This window comes from Saccostrea echinata, unplaced genomic scaffold (assembly GCF_033153115.1).
Source record: "Saccostrea echinata isolate AGI-Se365-2 ecotype Australia unplaced genomic scaffold, CSIRO_AGI_Sech_v1 ptg000030l, whole genome shotgun sequence".
Lineage (NCBI taxonomy): Eukaryota > Metazoa > Mollusca > Bivalvia > Ostreida > Ostreidae > Saccostrea > Saccostrea echinata.
Window position 1 is genome coordinate 9,303,273 of NW_026889779.1, and position 11,438 is coordinate 9,314,710.

Consider the following 11,438-nt stretch of genomic DNA (forward strand, 5'->3'; position numbering starts at 1 on the left):
TAACTTATTAGCTTTCGTTATCTTTTCAATATGTTTAATTATTAGGTGCTTTTAGTTGAGTAGCAGCATGTAATATCTGCATTTAGGAAACTTACGAAAAATTAGGGATGTCAACGAATAGTCGACTATTCGACCATCATTCGAATGGACCGACGATCGAATAATGAAACGACATTCGAATATTATTATAATTAAACAAGCTTATCTTTTAAAAAGATTGGTGAGCTAGCGCTGTAGCATAATAAAATACAGAAGAAGATATCCCAACCATTTGTTAAATTTGCTGAATCGATTTATTATTAATAGGAAAGCAGATTGGTGGTTGAGTTTGTGTGTGTGTGGGGGGGGGGGGTCACAATTCAGAATGGTGGATCTAAGAGTGTGCTTCACGTCGGCAATTGCACAACTCCTAACTGTGCTTTAAGCATTCTGTATTTTACTGTAATTTCAATTTCGAGGTGAAAAATAAAAGGTCAGTAGAACCAATGAGCACCTTCTGGCCTTTCCGGCAAGCTCGGAAAACATATCCGAGGTTGCCGCGGTTTTTCGAGCTTGCCGGAAAGATCTATGAAGGTAGATTAGAAAAGCTATGTATTCATTACAACTTTAGAAATAACAGTCTTGGTTTTATAAGACCCGAGTTACTGTTACTTTTTGTTCATTTACGTGCAGGTTAGACAACAGAACACGAAACTTCAGATCATATGTATTTTCAGATGATAAACACTAAATTGCCATGTCTTTCCGACATACTCTGAAAAAGATTTTTGTTTTTGTTGTTTTTTCCGAGCTTGCCGGAATTATCCACTAAGATGGTAAAACTGTAAGGAAAGCTAGATGTCTAGAATCTTGGCATTATATGGCCAAATTTTTTCTTGAACTTTTATGTGTAGGTTAGACAATAAATTTATAAAAAAAAAAATTTAGAATCCGGATCTAGACTGGTATTGACTGTCTCTAACCTACGAAATGTATATCGCGCATATCAGACAGGAAAGGCCAGTGTAAATTCGGATCATTTCTATTTTTGTATGACAAAACAAAATTGTTATCGTACACTCTATCTACAGTAGTTTTCCCAGAATGCCCGTGAAGTCGAGCATGCGTATTTCAGAAATATAGACTAACGTAGTTGCTAGCGCTCTCGAGCGCTAGCAATAAATGCAATAAATGAGTAATAACAAGATGGAATTCTCATCACAAAACTGAGAAAATGTAAACAAAAAAGCAGTTGATTTTCCCTGTACGTATAGAAATACTGTTATGTACTTATAAGTGCTTCACTAATGCAAGAAGTATTTGCCAGTAACGGCCTGTGTTGTTTTTGTAATAAATTACTAATATACTGGGCTTTGTTTGTAAGAATATTAAATGGACGTATACCATGTACCAATTATCTTTTGTTATCTTAAGATTGCTCAAATGCAAGGAACAAACCATAGCTGTGACATGTTTTGACACTTCGATAATTATTACAATTATTACAATTATTACAATTCGCTTACATTTTAAACTGTTTAAGGACATTTTGATAGCCAGAGCAATGAATAATTGAATAAGCAGTATCTAACTGTTTAACAATTTCATAGGCACCTGACGTGTAAAAAGTGTGAGGTTAACCCCCCCCCCCCATTTATTTCGAAATAAGCTTTAAAAAATATCGGCTGTCAATTTTTTAATGCTTACTAAAATAAAAACTGACTGCATGACTGTACAGACCGATCTGATTTCTGCTGAAATCATACATTTTGGAGAATTAGGTTTCTAAATTTATTTCATATAATCATGCTATCCACGCGTTACGTTGTATTACTTTTAATGGTACTTTTTAAATATATTTAAGTAAAAGGGTTTTTGAGTTATAAATACGTCATGTAGCAGTGAGGTTTGAAATTTTTTTTTTCAGAAAATGTTCCGAATATTCGACTATCGTTCGAATAATGCAATCGAATAATCGACTAAGGAATATAAATATTTTGACATCCCTACGAAAAATACATCAAACACAGGAAACAAAACGAAACAGGAAATAAATTTTATTTTGTTCTTTAGAAAATATGACATGTGCAATGTCTTCATACGCAACAAAATAAAATAAATAAACTTGACAATATTAAATCACGGAATTAAACAATCAGTCATTCAATCTAAATGCCTGGAATTACTGGTAATCTATAAACTCGGAACGTTTTCTCAAGGTTTGGCTTACACGTACTTGTTATTATGACGTCATTTACGTAAACTGACTTTGATTCTAACCGTTGCTGCTAAATGGACGAATAGTTCCTCAATATACTGAATTTATAATAGTATGAAAATATACTTTTGAAATGCAATCGTGTTCATTGAGCATATTCAATTATAGTAATAATACCGGTATTATAAGTACAACTCATTTATTTGAAAAATTCTTGGCATCAACGCTGGTATGAAATTCACTTTGTTTATCCATATATTTGCCCGAAATTTTCATGATATTCTACAAATAAGCCAAAAAAACTTTAATGTTATGCAATGAAAAGATGCAAAAGTTCAATAATTATTTACGGTGAATAGAAGTAAAAGAAATACAAAGTCACAATTCATTTCAATAAAATCGGCCCAAAATCGGCCCCGTGGCACTCTATGCAACTGTGTGATCGGCCCAAAATCGGCCCTGTGGCACAGAAGTGGTTAATGAGTTTGCATTATTTAATCTTGATGAAGCATATGATAAAACAGCTATAATTATTTTGAATGTCGACATAATTATTTCGCATTTTGACATAAATAAGTCGCATGATGACATAATTCGCATGTCAACGAATTATTTCGAATGTTGGCATAAATATGTTGGCATGTGTGAAATAAATATGGTTTGACTGGTGGTATTTATACATAGACCAAGAATTGTTAGGTATGATAATGTGGTAGGGCCTTCACTTTTATTTGGATTTATTGGAACCCCTATTTCCTGGCAAGTTTCTTGAAATGTTTAATAAGATAAACAATCTGAGGAGTCCTAACAACCCGCGAAAAGAAAATCACCTAAGTAATGATTGATATTTGAATTTTTAGAGTTCAAAGTGACAATCCACTGGAGTATTGATGAGAATTTTTCAAAAGTATTTCATGCTATAAATACGAATACCACAAAAGGCAAAAATCTGAAGAATGTACTGGCAAAAGACCAAAAGCACTTGACAAGTCCGTCTTACAAACCAAAGCATCTTTTCCGAACTGTTGTATCATTTCAATTGCTTGACCAAAGCACAATGTGCTGGGTGAATGAATTCATTCGCACTATTACCTATAGAGGTAGAAAGATTTGTTATCAACCTCCAACCCCAACCCCAACCCCCTTTTTTGGAAGGATGTTGGGTTATATACACTATAAATTTGACATTGGGGAAGACTGGAAAGGACCTGCCATGTGCTTAATTGCACTTCTTAATTTATGATTCCAAGTAATTCAGTCTTATGTGATTCTGCCGATTTCTTGTTATTAGGTTGAAAGGAAATCCTTAGGCCGGAATAACTTAGATGAAAACCATTGATTAATCCAGAGATGGCATACTGAGCTGTTTGTTGATCAAGGTACTGGAGAGGATATGCCTCAAGTATTTTGGTTTAATTGGTGTTGAATCTAGGGTCCATGCATCTTGCTCTTTGGGGGAACTTCTTTGGTCTACTAGTGGGCTGTTGGAATCGAAAATTGGATTGGGAAGGCTGATTTGACTGCGTTTGGTTAAAATTTTGCATAGTATTGGGTGATTGGGAGCTGTTTATGTTTGACCACCAATGAATTCGGGGATGGTTCTTGTGTCAATACATGCATGAATGCTGGTAGTTACAGGACTGACAGGCACAAGAGCCCCTAAAATTAAAGTTCAAACATTTGATTGTCGAGTGCGCTTTTAATACTATAACCTGATTGACTTCTTGTGATTGTCGCCACAGCTGTGTAAGCTCTTGCACCTCTAGCTGGGGGGGCTGAGATCTGTTTGTCCGGAACATTTCCTTAACTGAAGGTTATACTTAACCTTATTCTCAGCGTTGGATAGCAAGCGGATTACAAGGCAAAACATGGATTTGATGAGACCAATTTCGATGTTGAACGTCTTAAGATAAACGAAAATGGAAAAGGAAGAGCGAAAGGCATATGTGTGGCGGAAGCGGGTAAAAGAACTGCGAACGATAGTATTGTTCTCCCGCCTACCTCCAAGTAAATTTTCAAAAGTTAACATATTTGAATGATTTTTCATATTTATATAGATATTTTATATGAATTTTCATAAAACATTACTTATTTGGGAAAACAAAGAGAGATAACTCTATAATTATGGTAAAACTTGTGTTTTTCACTATAGAAATCAATGGAAAACGGAAAATATTTTTAACACCCCCCCCCCCCCCCGGTGAAACAAAAATTCATTTTTACAGGTAATATAGATTGTTGTTTCACAAATTCATACCAAAGCTTTTTGCATTTCACGGGGGGGTGGGGGGTGGGGGGACGTATGTTTACAGACAAAAAAACGACAAAAATGCTCATTTTTTCACCAATTTCGAAGGGGTTTTCAACTTAAAAGTTGTATTTTGTCTATTACATATGTTTAATTTTATATGAGTTAAACATAAGGAAAGATTTAAAGAACATTCAAATGTATCCATATCTAAAAATATTTTAAAATATGGCCAAATTGCCATTAGTATTGAATTAAATGGGTGTAAAAGGTAGGCGGGAATCGAGAGTTAGCGTACGTAGTTCTTTGCATGAAAGTTATCTTTCCTGGCCCATACAATCTATTTGTTTCCATAACGGGACTAAACTCATATTCGAAACTGCAAAATAGTATCGACTAACAGTTTATTAAAATTGTAACCGGTTACGATCTTTACGACCGATTAGTCGGTTAACCGGTTAATCGTCACAGTCATCCCTAATACATTGTATGCACAGGACACAACTTCAAAGATTTATTTTCCATGCCATTGACTGGGATCAGAATGTAATGACATCGTGTCATCTTCGCTGGCCAATTTTTTCCTGATCCGCTACATTCCGCACAAACCCAAAGTTTGTGTCTTTGTGAGGAGTGTACCAGTGTTGTAAAGTTCTGAATCCAAATTTCCCCCTCTTTCGTTTTCCGAGTAGGATGTCCTCTCTTCAGTTTATCAATGCTTACATGTAATCATATCGACAATATTTTGGCTAAAAGTTTATATGAAAGTCAACTGATTTTTTAATGAAAATATATGAGTGTTTTTGACTCAAGAATTGTCAAATTTTGTATGACATCTTTTAAAATATAAAATGATCATAATTGATCAATATGATTGATATAATTGAATCCATATATTTGAATCTAAACCCCAAAAAATTAACTCATAGGAAATTATAGAATTAGTCACTCAAAAAATCTTAAGATCCAATGCCGTTTAATTAAAACATTCTCTGTCGGTGCAGAGCTTTGGATTCAGTTAAAAAAAACTATCGGCAACTGACTACCAGTACGTTAACTTGTTCAAAATTGTAACGTCATCATAATGAGAAAACTGACTGGTGTAGGCGACAGTTCTGATTTGGAATGAGGTCAACTGGTGGATTTTGTTTACCGACTAATCAGCCATGACGTTCGATCCAGGCCTAGGGTTGGCATCGAGCTGAAAAACGTTTTTCTCACAACTGTCTTGTTCAATGTCAGTCTTCACTGCTAAGGAGATCTTTTGTAATCATTAATGAAAACCTCAGTGAAATTCGGCACCGGGATGAACATTTTCCAGTGCAACTCAACGAAGAACGAAATAAGCTGAGCATATAAAATCATTAATAAAAGAACTTATAGGCTTAAATTAGTTCTACAAAGGGAAAAAGATAAAATCGAAACAAAACAAAACAAGAAACACTGCTTTTGCAAGCCAAAGCATAAGTATGTTCCCTCGAACCCAGCGGTGTGATACTAGTAATCGATTTGAAAGCAGAGAGCAAAGCAGAGTTTTGCAAATTTTCAAAGAAGGGCGAACAAGGCGAGCGAAATGCCTTTGGTGCGACAAATATGAAGGTAAAAAATTAAATATAAATTATAAAAAAATTTTCTTTGATATTTCATCTAAAAGTATACGTTATGTAAAATCACCTTTTGCAAAAATCTCACAAAGATTGATTGATTGATTGATTGTGTGTTGTTTTACATCCCATTCGAGAATTTTTCACTCATAGAGACGTCACCATATAGACCTACCGGTACACAAAGATTGAAATTAAGTGTCTATGAAACAACATACCCATACCAAAGAGGGCAAAAAGAATAATTTTCTCGTATTATGAATTTATAACACAATTTTTCCATATGAATGGGTATTAACTCCATTTTTAGGTCACCTGAGTTACTCAGGTGACCTATTGCTATCTCTTTTCGTCCGTCGTCGTCCGTCTTCTCTGGAACCAGTGAACCAATTTCAAACAATTTTGGCATATAGCATCTATGGTTGAAGGGGAACAAAAATTGTGAAATTCGTGGCCCCTACCCCCCTTGGACCTGAGGGGTGGGGCCAAACCATCAAAACTAATGCAATATTTAAAAATCTTCTTCTTTACTCCTGGACACCAAACAGTCAAACTGTTGGAATGATTGTAATAAGCATTAATCCCTCTACCTAAATTGTGAAATTCATGGCCCCAGGATCAGGGGTTCTGGTGATAGGGTGGGCTCTGTTGACTATATAGTGAAACTGCATTATTCCTTAAAAAATCTTCTCCTCTGCTCCTGGGTAATAAACAAACTAACTGAGTACATAGTTATGATGAGCAAGGGTGCCTCTTAAAATTATGAATTTCATGGCCCCTGGGTCAGGGGTTCTGGTGTTAGTGCGGGGCTCTATTAATTAAATTGTGAAAATGTTATTCCCTTTTTCCATTCACCTTTGATTATTAATCACTGTAAATTATGTACAGGAAAGGTTAATAGAATAAGAGTAATTATGCAAGAATTTTTATTGTATAATACAAAAAGTACTTTCTTAGTTTTAATGATCAGGTAGACCTGTAAATAATAGATAAATGAAAATGATACAAAAATAACTTATCTTATTAAATGTTCTTCAAAGACCAAGAGAGGTCAATGTGAAAGGTTTATAAATGGGATTAAAAATAGTTCAAGAGCACTAGAAGTTTGTTGATAATCTGCATGGTGAAAGTGATAATTGGGGGGGGGGGGGCAGATAAGAACTTAATTTATGAGTTGATTCTGAATATTAGACTAATTATTTTGTTGATCCTAATCTTCCTACTTTTCTTGCTTCTGGGCAACAAAGCTTCATCTATCAGTGTATTTTATACTGTATGGATCCTCTAAACTATTGAATTATACTCGGGTGACCGTTAAGGCCCTTGGGCCTCTTGTTTAAAAAAGTTTATCCTTAAAGTAAGCGTAAAAATATACATTTTTGGTTAACAAAAACATGGAGCATGGAGCAAAAAGGAAAAACATAATTTTATGACACATAAAAAGATTGTCCAACCGATAACATTTACAGGTACCATTGTTTTCAGAAACCGTTTTGACCAGATGAAAAGAATAAGATTTTAATATTTCAAAAGAATTGGTTGTACACTTACTGATAAAAAGGAGATTTAAAATTTTCAATTTTCCTACCTTGTATTTTTCAATTGAACTGGTCGCCATTTTGAAGAAGGGACACTTTAAACAATGTACATCAGTACAGCCATGATATTTTATTGGGGGGGGGGGGGGGGTATTGGCTCTGGGGGAAATTGCACTCTATAACTACTACACAGAGTAGCATTTACCCTAGGAAAATTGAATCTGATGTGGGTTTTCGTGAGAAAAATTCTACTCTAGAACCCTTTTTTCGTGGAGGGAAATCCTACTCCAGAGCCAGTTTTTCGGGGGATATGGGGTTGGTGGAGATTCTAGAGGGGAAATTAATCCTACTCTACAAGACCCGATTAGAAAAAACTTGGCTAGTGAAGATGTCGTGCAAATTTGACTCTTTTAACAAATTATTTTTTAAACTTTTATTTGAACTTTAGTACGTAATATCAGTTATTTCCTTTGATATGAATTCCAAATCTTTATTTTCGGTTAGCAGATTACTTAAATTATTTACTGATAATTACAAAGTGACACCTTCTGGACAGTTGTATAGAACTACAAAGGGGCAGAGTATTAGAGTATTAACTGATTAATGCCCTCAACATTTTCTAATAGTTTCAAAAAAAAAATCATGTACTTACTTATTTTTTTTCTTTCATGTCCATCTTATCAAAGTCTTTTCAAAGACTTCTTCTTCCATCAAAATAAAGGGCCGCTACAACAGCATTGTCTCATTTTGGTTATGAGCGTGTGCAAGGGGAGTGGGGGGGGGATGTTCCACACTATTCTCTTTAGAGAAGTGGACAGGCTTTCGCCTACATCCACTTCTGATCTTCTCTTCGCAAGCCTTCTGATGAAGGCTTGCGAAGAGAAGTGGATGTAGGCGAAAGCCTGTCCACTTCTCTAAAGAGAATAGTTCCACACCGCTATTTACAAGTTAAAAAGCTAATTAAAAACATGTCATGCTTCCTTCCAGGTGCTATAAATCCCTGCATCCGGGTCTCAAAGGTCTCCAGGGACATGGCCATAATGATGTCTCATGGCAGCTGGTTCCAGTGATATCCTGATGGTAGTAGGAAAGAACGACGCCTTCAAGACAATGGTACGCAGATCCTGTACAAATGTTGGTGTCCCCTTGTGACTGCTCCTGTTTCGCTGAATCGGGGAGGCAGTTGAATGGCAACTAAGGAATGGACAGCCCGATGCACCATGATGACCTTGGCTCGGATTCTTTGTTGTCGAAAGCTCTCTCACTCTAGCCTACAAATCATCATTGTGACACTACTGGTAATCATCATTGTGACACTACTGGTGGTGTTATAGTTGCTTGTCAATTAAGAACCTAACTGCTCCCTTCTGTAGTTTTGACTTCGTTATTTACTCAACACATGTATTTTATCGCTCCCTAATTTCTACCTCACTTTATATATAAATTTATCTGTAGAGTGGGGTGGATTTTTTTTTAAAATTTTGTTTTAGGTAATTTTTCAAATTCAAATTGATGGTATGGATTATATCACAAATATGATATTAAAAGATAATTCATGAGAAAAAGTTAAAAAGGCCCGGGAGTTTATATCGGGAGGGGGTTCTGTCCTCAAGCATCTATGCTTTTTATCTTTCAACGGCATATACACCTGTATCTTTTTAGACCCAACTTACGTAATAGGTAATAGAAAGATGTAGAATATTTCTTTTTGAGAGCATAGGTATAAGACTCTAGACATGATAATTGTTATAAATGTTTCAAAGCTACTCGACTGTGAACATTATCAACTTGCTCTAGTATCTATCAAAAAGAGACCAATGGTACACTTCGCTCATCTGAGTATTTTGGTTAGAGAAAAGCAGAAATTAGTTCAGTGTTGAAAAGTTTAAATATAAAAGTGGTCCCACCCTACCCACTGGGGGTGATTATTTGAACAGAAATGAATCTACACTTCCATTCCATATTAATATAACTGATCAAGGTCGCATTGCTGTTCCTGAGAAGAAGATTTTTAAAGATTTTTCCCCCTATTTAATCCTTTGTAAAACTTTGATCGCCTATTGTGGCCCAGCCCTACCCCAAGGGGTCACAATTTCAACAAACTTGAAATTACACTACCCGAGGATACTTCTCTGTATTTTAATATTACTAACCATGGCTTTGCCGTTTTTGAAAAGAAGATTTTTAAAGATCTTTCTTATATATTCTTATGTAAAACTTTGATCCCCTGTTGTGGCCCCACAACTACCCCCGGGGAACATGATTTCAACAAAGTTGAATCTAAACTACCTGAGAATGCTTCTCTATATTAATATGACTAATCATGGTTTTGCTTTTCTGAGAAGATTTTTAAAAATAGTTCCTAATCATGTATATTCCTATGTAGATCCCCTGTTGGGCCCAACCATACCCCCGGGGGCACGATTTAAACAAACTTGAATCTACACTGTAGAATGAAGCTTTCACACGAGTTTCATCTTTTCTGGTTCAGTTGTTCTGGAGAAAAAGATTTTTAGATTACCCGAGTCACTTAAGTGACCTAGCTATTGCTATCTCTTTTCGTCCGTCGTCGTTCGTCTTGCGGTAACATATGAACATTTTCAGATTCTACTCTGGAACTGCTGAACCAATTTCAACCAATTTTGGCATATAGCATCTATGGGTAAAGGAGAACAAAATTTTCGAATTTCATGGTCCCTACCCCCCCCCCCTCCCGGGGTCTTAGGGGTGGGTTGAAACCATCAAAATTAGTGCTATCTTTGAAAATCTTCTTCTCTACTCCTGGTTATCAAGCAGTCAAACTGTTGGAATGATTGTAATAAGCATTGAGCCCTCTACCAAAATTGTGAAATTCAAAGTATCTTTGTCAGGGGCTCTTGGGTTAGTGAGGGGCTCTAATGATCATATTGTCATCATCGGAAATCCACGGCCAATCTGACATACGCTTATTGACCGGAATATTATGCGAAACCGGTCAATAAGGTATGCGAGATTGGCCGTGGGCATATAGTAAAAATACATAAATTCTTTAAAAGTCTTCTTTTCTCCCCTTGATAAACTAGCATGGATAAGATGAGTAGAGATTCTGGTGTTAGGGTGGGGCTCTATTGTTTATATAGTGAAAGTGCTTTTTTTTTTTATTTGTTTGAAGATCTTCTTCTCTGGGTATTTAGTAGACAAACTATAGGTGGATGGTTATGATGAGCAGTGGAGCCTCTTCCAGAATTGTGAATTTCTCGGCCCCTTGGTCAAAGGGCCTGGTGTCAGAGAAAATAAGATATATATATAAAAGTTTTTATGTAGAACTATATAATCTCGCGTGTATTTCTAAGATTATAATCTTAGCCAATTTATCTCATCAATTCATATCGCAAAAGTAAAACATCTTCTTTTTTTTTAATTAAAAGTTGACAAATAGAAAAATAATAAAAATATTCTCTTTATTATTATGTATTAAACGACTAGTGGACATTAATTTGCACAACTGAGATCTAACTAAATTTGGGCCTGTGAGGATTAAGAATTGGTATATGTGTATACATGTGTATTTAAAAATAATTAAAAGATATTATGAATCATGGTATTTTTAAACTCATCATGGGTATTGAACACCTTATTTATTAGTCAGATTCTCTTAATCATGCTAGTTTACAATGCTTTCGACATGTTCCATAAATTTGGCATAATCACACCTGGCTCAGGTAACCGCATAATTTTGGCCGCTGTGCAATAGAAATACATGCGCGAGATTATATAGTTCTACATAGAAACTTTTGATTTTCTGTTTTCATATCATTTTTGCAAACTATAGGACTTTATTGTTAATAGCTAATTCCGCAAATATGTGATTA